The following is a 24,598-nucleotide window of genomic DNA, read 5'->3' as shown; positions in this document are numbered from 1 at the left end:
TTGTTGTGGGATTGATCTGTCTTTCCTGTTTGCACCTTTGTCTTCTGGCTACATGCCACACCACATGTAACTTGTCAATCAGTAAACTCAGACCTAGGTCTCAGAACCTGCCTGACCATGTACTTCGGAGGCAGGGTTGATGGAGAGTTCATGAGGGGTGAATTCTACAATATTCTACAATAGCGATGCATTTTCATTTCTATATGTGAACGTAACGTGGTGCACATGAACATTGACTTTTCCAATATTAATGTGTATTGTGTGATTTGGTAATAGGGATGGATGCCAATTATTTTCAGTCCCTTAACAAGTTGATGGTGGCAAAGTGACTCAAGGAGGAGTGCTCTACCCTACTTAGGCAATACCTGTTTGGTCTGACAGAGGGGGATTCAACTAAAGCTTGCAATGTTAGCTGATAAGCGGCTGGCTTACATGGCTCACAAAGGCCTGGAACAGCATGGTTCTAAGCCAAAGGGGGAGAAGAGCTCTCCGAAGAAAAGGAGGGGAGGGGCTAGGGTAATTCTTATGAGTCTTGAGGTGGGTGCAGGAAACATGGGGTGGTAATGGTGTGTCCAGAAACGTGTCATGACTCCATCTTGTGCCCTATGTGTGGTGAGTATTACTCGTCGGGCTCATGTCATTCCTTCCTCTTTGGTGCCTTTCCATCTCGAGGATTCCATAGCTTCCCCCTCAAAGGAAGCCTGAACCATTGATCCCCCTGTGCTGTTGCTATGCAAGTTTGGTCTATTTTGTACCTTCAAATATCACATGTCTAATTAGTAGAGTTACTTTTCCAATGTAAACCATTGAATTGTACCACCATGTACTTGGGGTTCCATTGTACTTGTTTATTATTGTCCACAACCATTTGCACCAGCCACCTGCAAGGCTTCATATCCATTGTATGTAGCACTCTTGGCTTCCTGTGTAAATACCCCTTTGGAAACCTACATCGGGGCTTGGCCTCATACCTGTCCTGCGTAAGCAACATCCCTGCACTCATCTTCTGTGTCCTCTAGATCTTTTTGCGTTCCTGTACAGCACAAGCTTCTTCCCTCTGCTCATCTCCTGAGTTGCCCTGATCTCTCAGTGCTCCAGCCCTGTACAAGCTTCATCCCTGCACTAATCTTCTGAGTCATCCAGAACTCCCAGTGCTTTAATCTTCCAAGCCTTCCTGATGATTCTGGGATCCTGGCTTCTGCTTCTGGCTTCCACTGTCTTTTTCCATGAGCTATGATTCCACGTCCTCTTGAACTTCTTACACCAAGCCTCCTGCCATCTTCACATTGTAGCCGAAGTATTAGCCAAAGCTAAGTTCTTCCCCTTCAGTTTAGTGCACACTAATCCTTTCATAATAGTAAATAGCAGGCTGGAGTATCAGCATCTTTAAAGACTCTAGAGTCGTCTCTTGTTCCTTCTCTGTCAATTTCCTCCAGTGCTCCTTGCCTGTCTTTCCACCGAACTATCCCTTCTACCTTGTAACTTCAACTGTGTTGCTCATGGTTTACAGACTGAATTCTGTATTTACCTTGTGTTAGAAATGGGGTCTCCAGTTCGCAGTGGTTTTCACCCTGTCCAAGTAGTGACCCTCATTCTAGTCAGGGTAAGGGGGCCACACAGCTAGGATAACTCATGCTCACCCCCTTGGTAGCTTGGCATGAGCAAACAGGCTTATCTCAGAGACAATGTGTAAAATATATGTACTCACACACAGTGACACAGTGAAAACACCAGAGAGGTTCTCCACACCAGTTTAGAAAAATAGCCAATAATTATCTGAGTAAAACAAGACCACAATGACAAAAATCCTAAATACATAAGCCAAGATATCACTTTTTAAAAGTTTAAGCACGTCGTAATCCATAAAAATCAATTGATGTATCTCTTTAGCACATAGTACCTGGAATGCGTAAAAAATAAAGATGATGCAGGCCACTGGGGAGGTGAAGTGCCAGATTGGCAAAACAATGCATTGTTTCCTTACTGTGCAGGGGAGGTGATACCTTGATTCTTGCCTCACAGGAAAGGCGATGCATCAAATTCTGGACACGAAGCCTCAGTTCCTTACTGCGATGCAGGATCAATGAAAAATTTACACCCAAGGATGATGCGTGGAAAATCCAGACATGCGGTGTTCATTGAAGTGCAGTGAAACAGGCACTGCGTTGATTCTTCAACTGCGAGTCCAGTGCTGCGTTGATTCTCCAGCCACAGGACAGGCGAAGTGTCAATTTTCCAGCTGCGGCGTGTCAGTGTGTGGATTTTCTCCTTCAGGTCACCAGCTTACACTTCCAAGGGCCCAGGGACTAGAGTTGGCACCACTTGGGAATTCAGGACTCTCATAATAAGGGCCCAAGCTTTAGCAGATGATGTCCTTGATGTCCCTGAGGCTTCTTAACAGGAGGCAAGCTCAGTTCAAGTCCTTTGAGAACCTTGGAAAGCAGGATGTAGAAAGCAGAGTCCAGTTATTTCACTTCCAGGACAGAAGCAGCAAGCAGCAGGCCAACACAACACATCAACAGGTAGAGTGTGAGTCCCTTCTACAGCATCCAACTCTTCTTCCTGGAAGAATTTTCTCAGTCCAGAAGTGATCTATCTTTGTGGAATGAGTGGTACAGTATATATACCTATTTCTGCCTTCAAAGTAGGCAAGCTTCAAAGAAAGGTATTTGTAGTGCACCAGACCCTGCCTTTTCTGCGCAGGTCAAAGACACACTCCAGGGAGTTAGAGACTGCTTTGTGTAAGCACAGGCACAACCCAATTCTGGTGCTAGTGTCAGCTCCTCTCACCACTCTAGCTCAGGAGGACTCATCACGAAATGCAGAACACACCTGAGCGTCCTTTGTGTGACTATCTAGAGTGAATTCACAAACACCCTAACTGTCATCCTGACCCAGACGTGGATTCCACAGACAGGCAGAGGCCCAGGATGGTTAAGCAAGACAATACCCACTTTCTAAAAGAGGCATTTTCAAACTTACAATTTAAAAAAAAACAACTTCACCAAAGGATGCATTTTAAAATTGTGAGTCCAGAGACCCCAAGCTCCATATTTCTATCTGCTCCCAATAGGAAAAATCACTTAAAATATACTTCAAGGCAATCCCTTTGGGAGAGATAGGCCTTACAATAGTGAAAACTAGTTTAGCAGTATTTCACTATCAGTACATGCAAAACAAACCAGTGCATGTCCTACCTTTTAAATACATTGCACCCTGCCTATGGGGCTGCCTTGGGCCTACATTAGGAGTGACTTACATGTAATAAAGTGAAGGGTTGGGCATGGCAAGTGGTTGCATTTGACAGGTAGACACTGGAGTGGCAGGTCTGACTCATGTTCATAGGGCTACTCACGTGGTGGAACAATGATTATTGCAGGCCAACTAATAGCATTTGATTTACAGGCCCTGAGCACACATGATGCACTATACTAAGGACTTACTCATAAAACAAATATGCCAGTCATGGATAAACCAATCACCAATACAATTTAGACAGAGAACACTTGCACTTTAGAACTAGTCAGCAGTGGTAAAGTGTCCAGAATCCTAAAGCCAGCAAAAACGAAATGCAGCACACAGTCAAAAACAGAAGGTCAGAGGCAAAAGGTTTGAAGATAATCATGCAAAGAGGGCTATTTCCAACACCGTGTGACCTCAACCTATGTACCAAGTGTAACTTTGGGGGTATCAGTAACACCAAATCCTTGTACCAAGTGTAATCTTGTTTCCAGCATACCTTGTGAATGTTAGTAATTACAAACCTATGTACTGAGACTAACCTTGTTTCTGCCATACCTTGGGAGTCTCAGTAAGTCCAATACATGTACTCAGTATAAACGTGGGAGTGTCAGTAACTCCAAACTCATATACTGAGTGTAATTTTGATGCCAGCATAGCTTGGGAGTGTCAGTAACTCCAAATCTTGTTTCGAGTGTAACCTTGTTCTGAGTGTAATCTTGTTCTGAGTGTGACCTTGTTCCTAGAAAGCCTTGAGAGTTTCCCTAAACTCCAATCTATGTCCCAAGTGTAGTCTTGTTTCTAGTATGCCCTGGGAGTGTCCCTAACGCCAATCTATGTATCGAGCGCAACCTTGAGAGTGCCAGTAACTCCAATCTTTTCTCTGAGTTTACTCTGGGAGTTTCTGATGCTCAAGTCGGTATTGAAGTTCTTCCTAGAGAGTCTCAGAAGATTTTCATCCGAGAATCTGGTTATTCTGCTCTTATGCCGTGATTTTAAAGAAACCTGTGTGTTGGTTATTGATGCAGTGCATTGTAAATTATATAGAGGCTTGCTCCTGTATTGATGTGAATGGCCTCTTCCTGATGTTCCCAGTGTTTTGCACCCTTACAAATCCAGACGTTGGTCCCATAAAACATCCACCTTCGCTTATCCAAACGGTCCCAGGAGCGACACATCCCATTAAACAGAGAATTCGCTTGGCTGAGCAGACCCTGTACCGCAAGTTTCTTTTTTCTTATTTTGTCCCTTCCCCCTCAGGAAGCCACTGGATCTATGTGCACTGTCCCTGGATCCTGTGTCATCCTGAGAGGGAGTGGAGGTCCAGCATTGGCTCCAATGTCATCTCTCGGTGAGTGCATGACAAAAGGAGCATCATGAGAAGGGAAGGTAAAGAAGCCCTTATGGGCCTAAGATGAACCCAGAATCTCTAAAGTGAATCTATCCTAATGCAATGTGATTTGTGCAGGCAGCTATTATAAAAGGGAAGAAAGTGCCCTGCTCTGAGGAATACTGGAGCAATTTGCACTATGCTTGAGGGAAAGTACCTTAAACATGAGGAGATACTCCCTGGAGCCAAGATTAGTAACTAATGTAGCCAAGATTAGTAGCTAATAGAGAGGGCCTGAAGTATTCACTTGCCAGGGTTGCCAGGGTTGAAATTGAACTCAATTGAAAGGCAGCCATAATTGATGTCACGGTAAGGGAAAAGTAAGGGGCTTGATGTCTCTTGGGCAAATATTTTACTGTCCCTGGTTTGGTGCCAGGAACAGAAGCCTTCTTGAATTGGAACTCATCACATGTGATGACCAAAGCACAGGTTAAACATCAGTCTCTGAGTGAGGCTGGCTTATCTCTTTATTTACAGGGACCAGGGCAAAGTTTGCAGAAAAGGGCAGACTCCAGGAATGCAGTGGTAATGAAGGAGAAAAGGACGAAGGTCCCAAAGCAAGCCATTTGCTGGTGTTTGGATTGCTTCCAGAGCCGCAGCATTTGTTAGCTGCTGGAGGGCCTACCATGGGAAGATTTCTGCTAGGCACAGGAAGGGTGTCCCATGCTTTTGGGACTTTGGAAGCCACTATGTTGGCTGGGAAGATGGCCTAAAATATAGTGAACCAGTAAATCCTGAGCAAGATACTAGCAAGAGGTTAGTGGTTCCATTAATGCACAGGAATCTCCTGTTGTCACTGGCCCATGAAGTGCCCTTAGCAGGCTATTTAGGGATTAATAAAACCCATGATAGATATGTGCATATATACAGAGAGGTTCTGTAGAACCTGCCCAGCTTGCCTTATGAGTGATAAGACAGGTGGTAAGACAAAGGCATGGTTAGTGCCTCTACCACTTGTAGGTGTTCCATTCTAGGAGGTGGGAATACACTTTGTTGGTCCCTTTGACTCCTCTCACTGTCAGGCAACAAGTACATCATGGCTGTGGTGGATCACACCACCAGGTACCCTGAGGCTGTAGTGCATGACTACAAAAGTGGTAGCAAGAGCTCCCCTAGGGATTTTTTCTAAGGTCAGATTTCTAAGGATGGTAATTTATGACTGGGGAACCAACTTCCTCTTTTCCTATATGAGAGAAATATGATAGCAAGCTGGTTTGACATATACCACTTCTCCACAGCATATCACCCACAACCAAAGGTTTGGTGGAGCAGTTTAATAAGATGTTACAGAGCATGATTAGAACTCTGCCAGAGAACCTTAGGAGGAATTGGGATCTTCTCCTGCATGTCTCTTATTTGCATACCTAGAGATTTGGCAGATGGGAGTCGGGTTCAGTCCCTATGAACTTTTAAATGGACATTTAGTTCAGGATCTACTCTCCTTAGTAGAAGAAGGCTGGGAGGAAACCTCAGAATCTACACAGAGGGACATGGTGGACTGTGTGACTGGCCTCAGAAAGTTGATGGTGCATACATGGGTCAGGCAATGGAAAAACCTGAAGCTAGCGAAGCACTGATGAAGGAATGGTATGACCAGAAAAGCTACACTGACTGGGTATCAAGAAAGTCAGGAGGTGTTGATGCTAAAGCCTATTTATCCCAGAGTCAAATGGTGGACAAATGGTGTGGGCCACACAAGGTAGTACAGAAAGTGTCTAGGGTAAACTGCTCAGGTGCCACAAGAGAACCCAAGAGGGTGTTCCATGTGAACAAGCTCAAGCTTTACCTCCAGAGAGACCACAGAGTGAATGTCATGGCTATGCAAAAGACTAGAGGAAAACAATGTGACTATTCCTGAATTATTGCATAGTAACATGACCGATGGCACTGTGGAAGGGATTCAATTACCCCCTGAGTTAATGCCTGAGCAGCAGAGAGAGTGTAGAGAGGTGTAGGGACAGTTTCCTGCTGGCACCAGAGTTGACACCAGGGGTGGGCAAAGAATTCTGCTCTGCCAGCAGAGATCACTGAGTTTTCCCAAAACTCTGTGTGGCAGGCCGACACTGCCTCGGTCAGACCCGCCATACCCCTGTGACATTGGCACTGTGGGGATTCCCGAACCGGATATTCTCCGGTCGGGAACCAATCAGCTTGGACTTCCGGGTGACGGAGGGCAGAAACAGGCCCTTCGCGCCATCAACAGGGAGAAAGAAGGCAGGAAAGAATTCGGCGGTGAAGCAGGAGGAAACGGCTGAGAAGAACTCGGCGGTGAGGTGGAAGGAGAAGGCGGAGAAGAACTCAGAGGAGGCAGCGAAAGGGAAGGCAGGAGAAGTCTCGGCGGCAGTTTGGCAGTGGAGAGCGAGGAAGACACCGGAACCACCAGTGGCACCATGAGACGCAGCAGAGGACCAGGGAAGGGAGGGGAAGTAAAACCGAGGAACGGTTACCGGTTGGGAAATTGGAGGGTTTTTTTTGGTTTTCTTTTTGTTGTGTGGTTATTTGTGTTTGCTTTTTCCCGGTAGTATTATTATTATTTTTTTTATGCTACAGGACACCAGGAGAGGGATAGCTACAGATAGTCCAGAGTAGCGTAGGAAGAGCGCGACACCCCTGAAACAAAAAGAGGATAACTAAGACCATCTCCCAGTATAAGTCTTGTTCTATGGCTGGAAAAGGAAGAAAGAAAAGGCAAGGAAGGCTCAGAAGAAGAAAAACAGACCCAGAGAAAGATAGAAAGAAGGTAAATACAGAAAATAGGAAAAGTGAGGAAAGAGAATAGAAAGAAAAAAAACAACACTCACCAGGCCACTTACCGTTTTCTTCCCACATGTGCCCCCTGGGAGCCCACCTGTAAAGAGGAAGGCAAGGGATAAACACCAGAGGAAGAGCGGCCGAACAACATAACATGCAAGCAAAGAGTTACCTGTAACCTTAAATAAAGACTGTGTGTGTACTATCTGACCAAGGGCTTAGTGTCATCACTGCGCCACCCTATTACAGTGGTATCAGAAGTGGGATAACTCTTCTTAGGAAGACCCCCACAAATTAGGGGACCGCAATGGAAGACAAACCCACCCTCGCTGACATGATAGCCCAGTTGGCAGAAGGACAAAGGCACCTCCATTTAGTATGGGAGGAGCAGCTGAAAGAAGCGAAGGAAGAAAAAGAAGCAATGCAGACCTCCCTGAAGAGCCAGGCCACAATCATTGCAAACAATCAACTGGTCCATGAAACTGTGTTGGGAAAGTTGACAGAGACCATAGCCCAGACTAAGGTACATCCCAACGTCCCAAGCAGTGTTTTCCAAAAATACCAGGACAATGAGGACTCTGATTCTTATTTTCGCAAGCTCCACCAATAGGCCAACAGACAAATGGGGACAATATATAGCCCTTCTACTAACGGGCCATCTACAGGCGGCGTATCAGGCTGTTAACCTGGGAGGCATAACCCCATTCAGTGAAATAAAAAAAGCAATCCTTGAAAGGATTGGACTGGATCAAGAAAGTTATCGAGTCCGGTTCCGGCAAACCAAGTGGATGCCACAAGAAAATCCCTGTACCTTGTATTATCAGGTATATCACGCAGGAGGGAAGTGGCTCTGCCCCTCTGAGACCACTAAAGATGAGATGTGTGGTGCTATTATTTTAGAACAATACCTTGATGCCCTCCCATCCACCACTCGCACCTTGGTCAGACAGCACCCTGATCTCACAAATCGTATGTCAATTGATCTGGCTTGTGCCTTCCATCGAGCTCCCGAGTTTCGAGGGGCTCATCCAAAATCCACTCCTACGACCCCACAAGCTCCTGTTTCCAAGCCCATCTACACCAGACCAACAGCAGGCTCTAGTATTGATAGAGCTACCAAATCTCATCCCACCCCTTCTAGAGAGGTCATGACAGGGCCACAATGTTTTCATTGCTCCGAATGGGGCCATATAGCCCAGCATTGCCCATTAAAAAAAGATCCAGAATAACCAATGGAGATTGGTATGATGAAGGGCCGAGTTTTGGGGTTGGGACACAACAAGGCGAAGTATACTACAAGAATGAGGCTTAATAAAGAATAAAAGAACGTGCTTATTGACTCCGGGTGTAGCCAGAGTGTAGTAAAACAAGACTATGTACAGCCTGACCAGTGGATCCCAAATGCCCAAGTATTAATAACATGCATCTAGGGAGATCGGAAGACCTATCCTGTGGCTACGGTCTCAATTGATTGGAGAGGATATTAGGAGTGCCTTTCTGTAGGGGATTCCAGACCTCTGTGAGGACATGATTATAGGAACTGGTTACGGCGCTTTTGCTCACTTACTGAATAACGCCAGTCAGGACCGTATGGTGAATTCATGGTGGAAGGAAGCTCTTTTTGTTTCTACCGAGATCGAGGAGCATAGTATCTGAAGGAAGCTCAATAAAACAAAGAAACACAAACAGAAGCAAAGGTATTGGACAAATAGTGATGGCCCCAAACTCTCTGTCTCTGCCGACCCAAAGGCCATAATGTCTGTAGCAGGAAGCTTCCGACAGGCCCAAAGAGAGGATCCTACTCTGAAAAAGTCATGGCAAAGTGCATTAGCCCCGGATGTGGCCCGGTAGGTCCTACGTTTACCATTACTAATGACTTGTTGTATAGGGAATGTCAAAACAATCCAGGAAAGAAACCTCAGTTGGTAGTGCCCCAAACCTATCGAGAACAAGTTCTCCACCTGGTGCACGAGGATAATAGGGAAGGCCACTTAGGGAGGGAAAAAAAAGGCAGTGGTTCTACAACGGTTCTATTGGCCGGGAGTCTATGGGGATATTAGAAAACATTGCCAGGTATGTCCAAAATGTCAACTAATAAACCTGTCACACGACCGTACTGTCCCTTTACAACCTTTACCCATAATAGAAGTCCCTTTTTCCAGGGTAGGAATGGACTTGGTGGGGCTCCTAACTCCGTCCATAAAGGGGCACCAGTATTTGTTGGTTTTAGTTGACTATGCTACTAGGTACCCTGAGGCTATCCCGATAGCCAGTATGAACACTAAAACCATAGCTCAGGCCATGATCGAATTTTTTTCACACGTAGGTTTCTCCAAAGAGATTCTTACCGATCAGGGTACTCCATTTATGTCAAGACTCATGTCCGAAATATGCCGTGCCCTCGGGGTAAAACAAATACAGACTTCAATGTACCATCCACAGACGGATGGTCTACTGGAACGCTATAATAAGACTATTAAGACCTTACTGAGAAAAGTTATAAGTGATTCCAGAAGAGATTGGGAAAAAAAGTTGCCCCTAGTCCTCTACACATTATGAACCCACATACAATCTTCTACCGGGCATAGTCCTTTTGTATTGTTGTTTGGCAGACAGCTGCGTACTATACTGGAAATGCTGGCTGAACAGTGGAAAGAGTCTGAGGACGATATAAAGGGCATCCTTTCATATACCAAAGACCTTAGAGAAAACTTACACACTATTTGGGAGGAGGCTCACAAAACATTGAGGGATGCTCAAGCAAAACAAAAATCTTATTATGACACCCATAGTACGCCACGTAGCCTGACTATAGGAGACAAGGTGTTGGTACCCTTACTCACTAGTGAAAATAAGCTATTGGCCTGATGGCAGGGTCCGTATATGATCCTAGACCAGGTCACACCCACAACATATAAATTGAGATACCCAATGGAACCGGTAGGGAACAAATCTATCAGATTAACCTACTTAAAAAATTGTATGAGAATACTGAGACTCTTACAACTATATACATAACCACCGAAAGTGAAAGCGAGATTCCAAAATATCCCACAAAGGTAAATAGCCAGACCTATATACCGATGCCCCAAATGAATGAAAACCTATCCCAAAAACAAAGGAAGCAACTGGAACACTTAGTTCTAACTAGCCTAGATGTGTTCTCCAAACACCAGGCAGGACCCACTTGATACAGCACCATATACGTATGATTGGGAACAAAGTAGCCCGACAAAGACCCTATAGAATACCAGAAGCCAAACGACAGGTACTGGAACAGGAAGTCAAGACTATGCTAGACGCTGGTATAATTGAGCCCTCTTCCAGCCAATGGTGTTCCCCAGTAGTCCTAGTGCCAAAACCCAATGGGACCACCAGGTTTTGCATAGATTTTAGACAAGTTAATGATTTGTCTCATTTTGATTCGTACCCAATGCCCTGGATTGGTGAGTTATTGGAATGTTTAAGACAGGCTGCATAAATGACCACCCTGGATTTAAGAAGGGATATTGGCAAATACCCATTAGAACCGAAGATAGGGAAAAGACGGCATTCGTTACCCTCTCAGGCCTGTATCAGTTCACCGTTCTACCGTTTGGTCTCCAAGATATGATTCTTCACCCCTTCCAGGAATATGCAGCCGCATACTTGGATAATATAGTCATTTATAGTGCTACTTGGGAGGAGCACCTCGACCATCTACGCCACGTAATACAAGCATTACTTGCAGCCCACCTTACTGCAAACCCTGAGAAGTGTAAATTGGGACATAATACCATTAGATACCTCGGTTATATCATAGGGGATGGAAAGGTCCGACCCCAAATTGAGAAGGTACAGGCCATTACTCATCTGCCCCTACCGCATAAAAAAAAAGACATCTGAGCTTTCCTGGGCATGGTGGGGTATTACCAGCAGTTTATACCTAATTTTTCTGAGATAGCTGCCCCCCTCACTGATTTGCTGGGTAAGACTAAGGGGGTCATTCTGACCCTGGCGGTCATGGACCGCCAGGGCCAACGACCGCGGGAGCACCGCCAACAGGCTGGCGGTGCTCCCATGGCCATTCTGACGCTGCGGTCAGATACGGGAAACCGGCCGTGTCCCGCCAGTTTCCCGCTGCCCAAGGGAATCCTCCATGGCCATGGGGATTCCGACCCCCTTACCGCCAGCCTGGTTCTGGCGGTTTTGACCGCCAGAACCTGGCTGGCGGTAACGGGTGTCGTGGGGCCCCTGGGGGCCCCTGCAGTGCCCATGCCAATGGCATGGGCACTGCAGGGGCCCCCTAACAGGGCCCCACCAAGATTTTCAGTGTCTGCCAAGCAGACACTGAAAATCGCGACGGGTGTAACTGCACCCGTCGCACCCCTTCCACTCCGCCGGCTCCATTCGGAGCCGGCATCCTCATGGAAGGGGGTTTCCCGCTGGGCTGGCGGGCGGCCTTCTGGCGGTCGCCCGCCAGCCCAGCGGGAAAGCCAGAATGGCCGCCGCGGTCATTTGACCGCAGTGCGGTCATTCGGCGGCTCCCGCCGGCCCTGCGGTTACCGCGGCCGGCGGGAGTCAGAATGACCCCCTAAACCCAATCACCTGACATCCCTCTCTGACCTCGAGAGCCACCGTTTTGAGCGCCTAAAAATTCTTTTGACCTCTAAACCAGTTCTTTGTTGTCCAGATTTCAGTAAACTATTCCTCGTCCAAACGGATGCCTCCGATCTGGGTCTGGGGGCAGTGTTGTCTTAATCGGGTGGGGATGGGTTTCTACATCCTGTTGTCTATATCAGCTGGAAGCTGTTACCACGTGAGCGCCATTATTCGATTCTTGAAAAGAGTGTCTGGCCATCAAGTGGGCTGTTGAGTCCCTCCTTTATTATTTAGCCGGGCGTCCTTTTACTTTGATTACAGATCACGCACCATTGACGTGTTTGGCTCGTCACAAGTATACGAACGCACGTATCCTCCAGTGGTTCCATTCACTACAATCTTTTTCCTTTCAGGTTCTTCATTCCCCTGGGGCCCGTCAGACTAACGCGGAATACCTATCCCGGTACCCGTCAGACGCGTGGCTCTATCAGTCACTTCCTAGGGGGTTGAATGTGATGGGCCGACACTGCCTCAGTCGGACCCGCCATACCCCTGGGGCACTGGCACTGTGGAGATTCCCGACCCGGATATCCTCCAGTCGGGAACCAATCAGCTTGGACTTTCGGGTGACGGCAGGCAGAAACAGGCCCTTCGCGCTGTCACCAGGGAGAAAGAAGGCGGAGAAGAATTCGGCGGCGAGGCAGGAGGAAACGGCGGAGAAGAACTCAGCAGTGAGGTGGAAGGAGAAGGCGGAGAAGAACTCAGAGGATGCAGCGGAAGGGAATGCAGGAGAAGTCTCGGCAGTGGTTTGGCAGTGGAGAGCGAGGGAGACACCGGGACCACCAGCGGCACCACGAGATGCAGCATAGGACCAGGAGGCAGTACACCCGAACTCCGGCCATTCTCTGAGGAGAGCGTGGCCTCAGCAGGTGTGTGGGGCAGGTCTCACCAGTAGTAGGGAGGTGGAGGAGGAGGGAGGGGAAGCAAAACCGAGGAACGGTTACCGGTTGGGGAATTGGAGTATTTTTTTTTGGTTTTCTTTTTGTTGTCTGGTTATTTGTGTTTGCTTTTTCCTCTCCTACCCCATTTATTTTTTCCTTTCTCCCCAGTAGTATTATTTTTTTTTTCTTTTAGGCTACAAGACACCAGGAGAGAGATAGTACAGATAGTCCAGAGTAGCATAGGAAGAGCACGACACCCCTGAAACAAAAGGAGGATAACTAAGACCATCTTGCAGTATAAGTGTTGTTGTACGGCCAGGAAAAGGAAGAAAGAAAAGGCAAGGAAGGCTCAGACGAAGAGAAACAGACCCAGAGAAAGATTGAAAGAAGGAAATACAGAAAATAGGAAAAGAGAGGAAAGAGAATAGAAAGAAGAAAAAAAACAACACTCACCAGGCCACTTACCGTTGTCTGTCTCTGTTTTCTTCCCACATGTGCCTCCTGGGAGCCCACCCGTAAAGAAGAAGGTGAGGGATGAACACCAGAGGAAGAGCGGCTGAACAACATAACATACAAGCAGTTACCTGTAACCCTAAATAAAGACTGCGTGTGTACTATCTGACCACGGGCTTAGTGTAATCATTGCACCACCCTATTACACTCTGCAAATTGATGCAGTGTTATTTCTCTTGCTTTCCAATGTTAAGTTGCCAAGTGATAGAAATCGCTAAGTTGGCAAGTGTGATTAAGAATTCTGAACGCGGGTGGTCACCATAGCCTGTGACCATGAGAAAACTGCTGCTCGTATTGAGGAATCCGACGCTTGAGCAGAAAATCTACTCAAGCTTCAGATAGAAATTAGTGCCCACTGGCGCTCCACCTGATGCCATTTGCACTGCTTTTCCAGTACAGGAGAAACTCCTGGTGCTGCAAATCAGCACAAACAGCACAACTTATCCAAACTTCGTCACTCGCAGAACTCACAGTGGAGTTTGTTCAGCACTTCGCAGAGTTCCACATAGCAGAACTTTGTGAACGCCACCCAGGCCTAGTTGACACATGTTGAACAGGTGACATTCCTACAGGGAAGGGCAGAATGTACAGAATGACTAGGTTCAGGGGTGTATTAAGTTAGAAGTTGCCAAAATGTTGGACCTGGGAGTCATTGAGAAATCTTGTATTCCTTGGTTTAGTCCTATAGTTCTAGTACTAAATCAAGGGTCTACTGACATCTAGTTCTGCATGAACTTCCCAGCCTTCAGTGAGGTAACCACAACCGATGGCCATCCAATTCCTAAAGCAGACGATCTTGTGGATCATTTGGGTGTGCAAAGTACTTGAGCACCTTTAATCTGACCAGTGGTTATTGGCAGATCTCTTTGGCACCAAATACTGAGGAGAAGACTGTAGTTTCTATGCCACAGGGCCTGTATCCATTTAAGGTGATACCGTTTGGGTTGAGGAACACTCCTGCCAGTTTTTAATGCCCAGTGAACTCTCTTCTTGCAGTGTTGAAGGAGTTCTATGTGGCCTACTTGGATGATAATTCAGCAATTCATGGAACACCTGAGGCATCTTAGAAAGGTGTTGGCAAGGATGCAGGAGGCAAAGATAGCCCATCAAAGCAAAGTAGCCTACTCTGGGCATGTGGACGGGAATGGCATGGTTCACCCGTTGGATGCCAAGATTCAGTCTGTGATGGAGTGAGAGGTAGCTACTACCCAGACTGAAGTGAGTGTATTTTTAGGACTCCTGAATATTACCCAAACTTTGTGTCCAACTGTGGCTATAGTTGCTCCTTTGACTGCTTTGACCTCTAGGAAGCATCCCAGGAAGGTAATATGAAATGCAAAGTGTCAAAAGGCATTTGAGGAACTAAAGAAGGCACTATGTACTGCATCAGTACTGAAAGTGCCTGACTATAGTCAGCCTTTCATTGTACAGATGGATGCCTCTGACAAAGGAGTTGGAGTGATGCTCAAAAGGATGACAAAGGTGGTTAGCAACTGGTAGCCTTTATTAATAGGTGAGTACTATTCAGAAAGCAGAACTGGGTGGCTGTTGAGGAGATTGCGTGCTTGGCCATAGGGAGGGCCTTGCGTTAAGTTTAACCTATTTTTGTTTGGCACTCAGTTGCAAGTGCAAATAGATCATAAGCCACTGAAATGGTTGATGGCTATGAAGCCAAGTTGTTAAGATGGTCTATTTCTTTCCAATCGCTAGACTTTGTACTGGAGCACAGAGACGGATTGAGCCACAGGAATGCTGACGGACTTTCCTGCTGATTTTACCAGTCTGACCACCTAGCTTCTCCAAGTTAGGTGTTGGTTTGGGTTGTTCTGATATGGGAGGGGTTCCTGTTGGGACAGTAAAGAGCTTTGCATGGTAAGAAACTTGTACCCCTGCCCTGAATGCCCAGCTCTACTGTTCTCTGGATCTCTAATGCTGATTTTTTGTCATGGGTGAACACAAATCAAATATGTGTGTGTGTGTTTGTGTGTGCACCATGACATAGGTCTGTCTCAAGGATTGCTGGATTGTTGCCTTGTTCCTCCAAGAGGGGTATCCAAAGTGCTTCCCTCAGAGTGGTGGAAGGCTACTGCCTTCACCAGGAGTTATGCAGCTTGAGTGAAGTAGTTGCAGAATACTCTTAAGTGATCAGTAATAGCAAACCAGACCTTTTCATCCTGTAGTATTAGAGGGACTCATACATGCTCACTCACCTTCCTACATAATCCACTGCCATGTGCTTAACCCGCCCTTGGCCTACACCAGGTAAGTTGTGGAGCGCTGCGCAGTGCAGGAGAAGTGACTCTGCATTGGTTATATGTGTTCCTGGGAAGGGTACAGTATAGGGATGGAGCAGAACTGTCCAGTGAATATGTGATTAGTGTATGTGCTAGGTGTATATATGCCTGAAAGGGATACTTCACATGAAAGATGCGGTGCTGCAAGTGCATGTTTCGATAAAACATGTGCTAAGTGTATGTGTGCTTGTGTGGAGTACAATATAAAGGGTGAAGTGTTGTGTAGCACACATAGTGAGTGTGTATGCTGGAGGTGTGTGTGTTTGTAAAGAGCACAACATGATTAAGGATAGAAAAGCTTCAGTGCTGAAGAGTGCACAGATTGAGTGGGTTAATTGAATGCATATGTACATGTAAGAGTACAATCCACCGTGCTGGACCCAAAGTATGCTGTGAATTTAAACTGAATGAATATGCCTGCAATGGTACATTGTATTGAAGACCCTGAGTTTCATTTTTGGAAGCCCAGGTCTACCTAGTAAAGACATGAGGAAGAAAGGAATCCCTCAGACAGATTTGTGTATTACTGCATTCCTGTGAGCTGTGTGGAGACACATTGGACAGAAAAGGAAGAGACTCCCTTTACATTTCAAAAGGCTGCTCTTTGAATCAGTTATAAAACACAGGGAAAAGGCTTGGACACATCTCAGGAAAGGAGATTTGGCGTACAAGAGAATCATAAAGAGTAAGCCTAAGTGTCTGGGATTAACGTTTTGATTCACATTTCACTGTGGCTCGTATCCAGGTGTGAAGGTGATTGTGCCAACCTAAACATGACAACTCTGACTCTCAAGGAAGTCATGCATACAGATTTCACCCTTGTGTTGTATTACTCATGCATGCCCAGTCTTAACACAAGAGAGATATGAGATATGGTTTCAATACATTTATTGAAGCAATTGTAGTCTTGCATACAGAGAACAAGATTCAATAATTAGGCAAATGAAACAAAGCAATAATATCATTATTATGAACATGGCGAAGAGAATGAATAATCCAACCATGGTGAATGATTTATAGCAATTCCTACATAACCCTAAGCCTATACTGAAACCATAGTGGGTATACCCTCTGCCTTTATCCAATCTAAGGGATTATCCTTAGCCCCTATACCTGAAAGCTGCATCAGGAGCCAGCGTATAGTATGAATGGCAATTCTTTCAGGAAGCTGGAAGATTAGCACCAGCAGAGCTGCATGTTGAACAAAGCTTTGGCCCAGGACAGTCATAGCTGGATTGCCCCTTTGTCCTTTCCGGGTCAGTGCATTGTTTAAATAATCAAAGTGGCACTCTGTTAGAGGCATAGCTCTTATAGATTGATATATCTAGGTGTTAGAAGCTGTCTCCCAACAGACAGTGCAAGCACCAGGATATCTTGTTCTGTGTCCCTACCCTTGGACAGGACGTATTGATTATATGCTGAGGACAGCTAACCAAAACAAGCAACTCATACAATATATGCCGAGAATAATATCAGGCAAGCCAAGTGTGTAACATGTCACTGCTAAGAGTGATGTAGCTAAAATGTGTAAATTATAACATATAAAACTAAGCTAGCATAGAGAACTAATGTGGGTCCAAGAGGGCCTCACTGCACCCTCCCCTTGCCTGTGAAAAGAGAGATTCTAAAAGAACCATTCTATGAAAGGAATAAAATAAATACAATGTTCACTCCTACAAACAAAATAAATGCGTTTAAAAATATGCCAATTTAGAACTTGAAAACAAAAAAAATTATTTCTGTAAAAACAAGGGCCAAATTAAAAGAATAGTGGAGGTTTTCAAGATGTCATCCATATTGTCAATGGAATGCAAAATGGATCCTGCTTCCACAAAAAAAAGAACCACAATAGCCTTGGTGAGCAAGTCAAATGAACAAACATGGACAGTGCCCACAGTAGGAGAGACAGTATAATGAAATCCTGCAGCCTCGCATTCATATTGAAATAAATTGGCTCATAGAAGGCATCCTAAAGCAACAGCAGTCTCACAGGATGTCACCGAAAATGAACCATCAATGGGGACATCAGCAGGTTTGTATCCATAGATTGTACCAATAGCGTTGCAAGGCAGACATCCAGTGCACAATTGAAAGGGCACCAAAAGCAGTGGAACACAGGCTGTACACAATAGAGCCATACTGGTTGAGCAAACAAGAGCCAGTTTTCCTTTAGTTCTTCCAGTAAAAGTACACAAACGTACTGTATAATGCATGCACAACACAGCAGGATGTGCAGTATTTCCATCACCATTTGGCACTGAAGTGGGAAATCCATTGCAGAGCGAGCAGCAAAAATAAAACCAAAATACAACCAATTAGAAATAAATCAAGAGGTATGCCTCCAAATACACTCAAAAACAAAGAAAGTTTAAAAGATAGAATCACTCTGAAAACAGTCTGGACTTTGCTGACAAAGCCAGACCCATTTTCTTTAAAAAAGTGCACAACACCTGCGGTGGTAGATGTATTAAAGATGGGATTCACACATTCATCGAAACGGTGGGGAAAGTTGGTGTTTAACAGCATTTGTATTCCAGAGGACGAGCTTTTCAACTTGCAGTTCAAATGTTTCACAGCCAAGCGCCACGATTTTTCTGAAACAATAGTGCCTTCCATCCGCTCAACATTAAAGGGAGGATTGGAAGGCCATAAACTGTTACCCTAATCTCATGTGCCGTTGGTAAAAGCACATTATTACAGCAGGTCACTATTTGAGGAACAGAAACCAGATAAGGGACACCTGCTCTCATTCCACAGCAGCCTTGGTCAGCCAGCTGTTAGAAATGGGGTTTCAGGTTGGCTAAGGTATACACCTAAGCCAGACAGAACCCGCCCACTCTAGTCAGGGCAAGGGAGTTGCACGTCCAAGAAAACCCTTGCTCACCCCCTTGGCAGCTTGGCACAAGCAGTCAGGCCTATCCCAAAGGCAACGTGTAAAGCGTTTGCACAACACAAACAATACATGTGACACACTATCCCCACCATAAAGGAAACACAACACCAAGTTATATAAAAATAAACTGTATTGTAGGAACATAATTAGACCAAACACAACATATCCTGCTACTCAAGCAGTTGTCCAGATGTTACACAATAAATGGTCCCACATAACATAGAGGTTACTTATTGATCTGCAAAATAAGCAGTAGTCAGGAATCACATTACTAAGGAAATGCACTTGTCATAGAAGTATCATAAATGCCCATACCCGGAACATTATAAAACATATGGCAAGTAATAAAAACATATCAGCATGTCATGCCCATTAAAGGAACATCAGCAAATATATGTCACATCATACAAGAAAAACAGGTAAACATAGTAGTCAATAATGTCCATATCCGGAATATTCAGAAAATATATGTTGATAAAAAGTACCTATTTTCACAATCAAAAGGCACCTCTAGTGCCATGAAGAAAACAAGGGGGGCCCTGGAGCTGCTCTGGGCAAAACCGCAACCTTGGGCTGATGTTAGTGGGGGAGATGCAGGCACCCCCTCCAGGTTTTATATCGAGCCTCTCCTGGGACAATGAGCTTTCTCCAAAAGGGGGACAAAGACAGTACTACAATATGGGGGGAAAAAAGAAGGACCACGCAATGCGGGGAGCCTCTGACGAGGCTTCCACCCAACATGCGCCCTTCAAAGGGCAATCAGGGGCTCCAGTGGGGCAGGGGAGCCTCAATGAGGCTTTCTTCCTCCACCCAACTTCTAGCAGAACACACACAACGGAGCCTGGTGGGTCGGGGAGCCTCCGATGAGGCTTCCTTCTTTGCCTGGCTCCAAATAACAGGAAACAGCCCACCCGGGCCGCAGCAGAGGGCAGGCACCAAAGTGGGGGCCTGCTTGTGCCCTGGGGGGAGCATGCTTTGACCCGGGGACATGCTAGGAGCGCAGTCGCTCCTTTTTTCACTTCGGTGGTGCCCCGGGTCACAGGACACGGCACACTTTTGCTGATTTTATTGTTTGATGAACGCCCGGGTCGCGGCGGTGATTCCCCACGGTGGCAACGCGCTTCCAAGTCATGTATGTTTATAAACTACTCACAAAGTTTTAAAGCAAGCAGACCAGACCCTCGTTATATTAATTCCCAGAGCTTAGAGGTGGTCACTACTTGCAATGTGGGAAAATTATGTTAGGAACATTCCACCCTATCTGCAGTAAAAGAACACCTTACTCTCCCCTCTAATGACATGGATTTGCAGGATTTCTTGTTGAGTCCTAGGTCACCACATTTGAAAAGGTTCCTTATGTCATTTATAAAGAAATTAGGAAGCTTTTGCAAATAGAAGCTGCTGCACGTACAGGCAAATTGGTAAGGCTAATTTAGAAAAAGTATTGACTTTTTTTGATAAAGGAATAAATACATTGTCCAATCGTATTTACAAGTTAAATAACAATTGATATTACACAAAATTACGTCTTTTTACAGCATGGGCAAAGTCAACATAAATCTATTATGCAGTTGAGTTGGACATTACAAGTACTAAAATCAAACCGTGTACCCTGGAAACATGTGAATGCAACGGAATTGTTCTTGCCTGTTAATTTCACATGTAAACAACAAATAATGGCAAAGAAAGACGCTACATACACACTGCTTAACAAACAAAAGTTAGAAAAGTTGTCTTTCACTGTAGCCGAAACACCATCAGCAGTGTAGGTCACTCATGGAGTTATCTCATTGCCAATCTCTATGTTTCAATTACATCTTGCTTGAAACATTTTCCAATAGGCAGATATGAATCTTTAGGGGAGAGTTTTATTCACAAGATTTGGGAATTACCCTTTGATTACATATGTGTGAGTAGGGAAAAAGAGTTTTTTCTTTGCAGAAATGAATGCAAAGTGACACTAAGCCACTGCATGACTTGTAAACTGGTGATATTGCACAGACTTTGTAATGCTTCTGTGGCAAACCTGGCATACTACTTGAAGAGAGTACCAGGGGCCAGATGTAGCAGGCAGTTTTGCCCATTCTGTGTCTTTGGGAAAATGTGTTCGTACATATGGCCCCAGGTTCCTTGATTCACCCAGTGTTTTGGTTACTTTCAAATGGAAGTTACTTGATGCTGGTGTTGGACCTGGCCCTTTTGGCAACTTCATCCACTGACTTTTTACCTCATTCCTCCTATTTTTTCTGACCTCTTGCTGTTGGCTCCATGACTCTGAGCACTTTATCACTGCAGGTGCTCTCCCTTCTAAAGTTGGTATGATTGGCTTCTACCTAATTGGCATATTGAATTTACCTGTAAGTCCCTTGTGCAGTGCTATCTCTATACCCAGGGCCTGTAAATTAAATGCTACTAGTGGACCTGCAACGCTGCGAGCGCCAAACACTGAAGTAGCCTTTCAAACCTGTCTCAGGCCTGCTACTGCAGGGCCTGCATGCACAGTTTTCTGCCACAAGGACCTGGAATCTAATTCACTTGCCAGGCTCAGAACTCCCCTTTTACTACATGTAAGTCATCCCTAAGGTAGGCCCTAGCTAGTCCTATGGGCAGGGTGCTGTGTATGTAGAAGGCAGGACATGTGCCTGGTTGCGTGACCTGTCCTGGTAGTGACAAACAGCTGATTTGGTTTCTCACTGCTGTGAGTGCTGCCTTCTCATGGGATTGCATTGGAAATGGCCTGCCTTATGTGCAGGGGGGGTACTGTCTGATTTATGAGGGGTAGTGTAGGCATGTTTGGTACGGTTGTATAGTAGTGAGAAATGCTGCTTACTGGTGTAGGTGGATTTTTTTATTACAGTTACAGAAATGTCACTTCTAGAAAGTGAGCATTTCTCTGTGCTCATGACTTTGGTGTTTTGCAGCTTGACTCCAATCCACGTCTGGGCAGAGTGGCAGTTGGGGTTTGTGCATACTTTTAAGACAGTCTGTACACAGGGAGGGTGGAGATGTCACAGAAGTGCATCTGCCTTTTGAATAGTCTTCCTGGGCTGAGAGAAAGGAGAGGCGGGGCACACATGCATTTGTGAAGGCTGTGCCCTGGCCTCAAACAAAAGGGTTGTTTACCCCAACTGATGTCTGGAGCCTGTGCTGGAGGAGAGAGGGGGCACAGCCAGAACCAGTTGTTAATGGGTTGACCTCCTCTCCCCTTCTTTGTTAACCCACTGCAAAAACTAAGTATAATCACAGGGGAGGTTTCCCCACAATTTGGAGACTCTTCGGAACTGAACTTACTTGTAACCTGACACAGAATACTGCTGGAGGGACTCACCAGGAACCGCCTCGGACTGCTGGTGCTGTGCTGGCCTGTGACCTGCCTGATCACTTGGAGGATCTGCCAACTGCCTGCAAACCCTTTGTGCCTGCCTGCTGCTGGGCCCTCCACCCTGTGTTCCATCTGCTGAGACCCCAGGGGCAGAGTGCTGTGGCCCCTGACCCCTGCAACTTTTGGAAGTGCAGGAGGAGCACTTCATTTTTAATGTTTGCAGCACCTTGAGAGTGCTTTTTTCTCACAAATATAGCGCTTGGAAGAGCGCTTTCAACTTACTCTCTAGTGCTTTGAGAGTGTCTTTCTAGTGTCCTAAAAAACTTTTGGAGAGCGCAGTGATAACCACTTAGTGTGTCTTTAAAGTGTACAATTCTGTGCCATACAATTGAGCTGTTCCTCAGTGTAATTTACTAACTTCTGCCAATTCTCAAAATGCACAATTGAGTTCATCCTGGGTAAATTAATTTTTTACATTTTTGCTGGACCTAGGTAAGCAGTCTGATCCACTGTGTCATTGAGTTAAATAATTTGTAGAGCAATTAGACATCTATGCCCTGCACTTGTCACTTTTCTGTTTCCCAAACTAATTTTAAATCAATTTTTCTTTATTTGCTAGCTGGGAAACAAACACATTTGAATAAAGCAGTTTTGTATTTGTCAGCATATTTTTTCTTGCTATTGAAGGTGTTATTTTAAAATAATAAGACACAGGATCTGAAGTATCATGCCCAGAAAAGTGTGTGAATGTATCTAAATATGTTTAGGAGCTTCCCACTGGTGAAGTCAGCAATATTCCCATTGTGTATAGCTGAAAACCGTAGGTGGAGTAGTAGCTCTGTGTAGGTAATAGTGTGCATAGAGATGATAACAAAACATTTCTCCGTAATTCGCAACTTTATAAATATGGAATTTGTATGGTCTCTGTAGGACCAACAATTCACAGGGGGGCTTATAACATGCAATTCCACCAGGAACTGGAACAGCAGAAACATTCACAAGAAGACAAATAAGCCTTCAACACCTCCTCTACCAGTTGTACAGCAGAGCATTCTGGAAGGTAATGTGTATTTATAAGCGAAGTGAAGTATGTGAAGAATCAGAAGAAAAAACATCAGTGTCGACAAAACAGCCAGAAGCAGCCTGGGTGAAGACAGGACCCTCACTTAGCAAAAGAGAACTGGTAGACACTTCAAAGGGTGGTTCATCATAAACCACTCTGTTGTTTTAAGTAGTAGTAGAAAACTCTACACCTGTTTGGTGTATTTCTTACATTTGTTGTCATAACTGGAATTAACAAAAGTTCATTCTCTGCCCTCCCCTGCTTGGGAGAAACAATATTGGTGTTATTTAACACTTGAAGAGGTGTTTCCTGCAGGGTAGTGAGAGGGGTTAGGGAACTACCAAGGAGTCCTCGTGGCCTGCCGTGGAGGATTGGCCACAAAATGCAATTTGACTTGATCAATGGTGACAAAATATGTCTTTACAACCAGCAGGAGGTGGCAAAATCTCAGTTGTGGTACTTTGAATGAAAAGGACTGGCACAGGTACATGGTATGACGGACCAAATTCTTTATTCACCATAATCTTCTCTCAACCCATATCCTCAACCTTTGGAATCCAGCTGGTAGATTCTTCACTGCTTCAGTGACAGAACATATGTATGAACGCTCATTCCGGAAATCTTGGCATTCTGCAAGACAGGAAAATGTTCATTTATGTCAAAAGGTGTATCCGTCACCACTGCGCTGGGACCATCAAGATCTAGGACATACATCTGAATGATGAACAGGACTTTGTATGGGGCCTGGCAACCCAAAGATTGTCTAGGCTGATTATTTAGTGCCATCTGGACTCCATACAGTTGACGAATCACACTATGACCTGAACATAATACTCTAGCTGTTAAGGATTCTTTTAAATCTCAGGCCCATATTTATACTTTTTGACGCTAAACTGCGCTAACGCAGTTTAGCGTCAAAAAGTTTTGCGCCGTCTAACGCCATTCTGAAGCGCCATGCGGGCGCCGTATTTATGGAATGGCGTTAGACGGCGCAATCAGACCGGCGCTGCCTGGTTTGCGTGGGAAAAAACCACGTAGACCAGACAGCGCCGGCGTAGGGGGAAAATGGCGCATGGGCGTCTTAAAATGGGGCAAGTCAGGTTACGTCGAAAAAATCGTCTTAACCCGACTTGCGCCATTTTTTAACGACGCCCATCCCCCATCAACATGACTCCTATCATTGTAAAGATAGGAGTCATGCCCCCTTGCCCAATGGCCATGCCCAGGGGACTTCTGTCCCCTGGGCATGGTCATTGGGCATAGTGGCATGTAGGGGGGCACAAAAAAAAATATAAAAAATAAAAAATTATACTTACCTGAACTTACCTGAATGTCCCTGGGGTGGGTCCCTCCATCCTTGGGGGTCCTCCTGGGGTGGGCAAGGGTGGCAGGGGGGGTCCCTGGGGGCATGGGAGGGCACCTGTGGGCTCATTTTGAGCCCACAGGCCCCTTAACGCCTGCCCTGAGCAGGCGTTAAAAAGTGGCGCAAATGCGCCGTTTTTTGCCACGCCAACTCCCGGGCGTCTCTTTTGCCCGGGAGTATAAATACCACGTAAAGGCCTGGGAGTCATTTTTTAGACGGGAACGCCTCCCTTGCATATCATTAACGC

This window comes from Pleurodeles waltl, chromosome 7 (assembly GCF_031143425.1).
Source record: "Pleurodeles waltl isolate 20211129_DDA chromosome 7, aPleWal1.hap1.20221129, whole genome shotgun sequence".
Taxonomy (NCBI): Eukaryota; Metazoa; Chordata; class Amphibia; order Caudata; family Salamandridae; genus Pleurodeles; species Pleurodeles waltl.
Note: the sequence above shows the minus strand (reverse complement) of the source record.